The sequence below is a fragment of the Micromys minutus genome, assembly GCF_963924665.1.
Source record: "Micromys minutus genome assembly, chromosome: 11".
Taxonomy (NCBI): Eukaryota; Metazoa; Chordata; class Mammalia; order Rodentia; family Muridae; genus Micromys; species Micromys minutus.
Genome location: NC_137980.1, coordinates 17,010,212 through 17,011,601, shown reverse-complemented (window position 1 = coordinate 17,011,601; position 1,390 = coordinate 17,010,212).

Sequence of the window (1,390 nt, the reverse complement as noted above, 5' to 3'; positions counted from 1 at the left end):
GTCAGGACCCTATCTAGGGCTTTCTAGAGGGCCAGGTGACTATCTGTCAGTATATTCTGCAATTTTTCTGAGAATTACTCTGGGCCATTGTTTTTATTTGTCAGGCACAGGTGGGATCTCACAGGCTTGGGATGACTGGAAAATCTCTGAGTCAGACTGTAGCCATTTCTGTGTCTTTAGGGTCCCACAACTCTGTACTTTTGAGCAAATATTTTATTCAACCGTTGTAGCAGAACATTGGAAAAACTCTCAAAATTAAAATAAACGTCTCTCTAGTTTAAAAAGTTTCATTGTATATATTCATTGTGCATGGCACTATGTCGCATAAGGGCATTTTCATACATTTTTCTTTTTTACATTAAGTACATTCTTTCCTTTACCATGTCGTTTCTCCTCGTTAGTCTCTTAGGCAGGTCTGCTGCCACTCTCACATCATAAAAGATAATTATCTTTATCTGTTCTATATGTTTTAACCAATCAGGTAATAATTTTATGTGATTGTGTGGATCTATATAAAAACCTAGGAACCATGTATAAGAAAGGACACATGATATTTGCTTTTCTGGAACTGGCTTAATTCCCTTAACGATCATTTCCAGATGTATCCATTTCCAAATGTGAACCACTTCGTTCCAAATAATTTTATTTGTATTTATTGTTTAAAAATACATTGTGTATATGTGCTATATATTTCCCTTAATTCACAGCACCGTTGTCAGTCACCCTGCCTGGTTCTGTAGCTTAGTATTGTAATTAGTGCTCCAAGTCTCTCTGTGATATGTTGACTTAAAGTCAGGAATGGCATTGCTGGGTCACATATTGACTATGTATACAAATAAGTGTTCTTATTCATATTTTTTTTAAAAAAAGGCATCCTACAGAACCAAAGCGATGATATGGTTGTATTATGGTAACAGACTAATACTCAAATGGGAAGGATGGAGAGCTCTGGATAGATACAGGAACCGGACAGATGATAATGATGGTCTTGCAAAGCTATGTAAGAAAGGGACATCGTCTTAACAAAGCTGTGTCGTGTGAATCCCTTTAGTCTGGGAAGAGAATTAAATGTTAAAAGTTCACATTGTAAGGCGAACTTACAACGTGTACAATGGAAGAACCCTCGGTTTTGAATGGGGAAACATTTCAAGAATCTCGGACTCAAAATCCTCACTACAAAACAAAGGAAACAATAGGAAGTAAAAATACAGACCGTTGTTCGGGTACATAAATACCAACTGGTAAACGGCTCCTAGCCTCTCGAGACGTTCCCACGTACTAGCACTAACAGACCCTTCTAGCTTCCCGTCGCTTCCTTTTTCCGACCCGGCCCCGCCCACTTCCGGCGCGCCGTTTCCGGCTCAGCCCGGAACTAGAGCGCTTCCGCTTG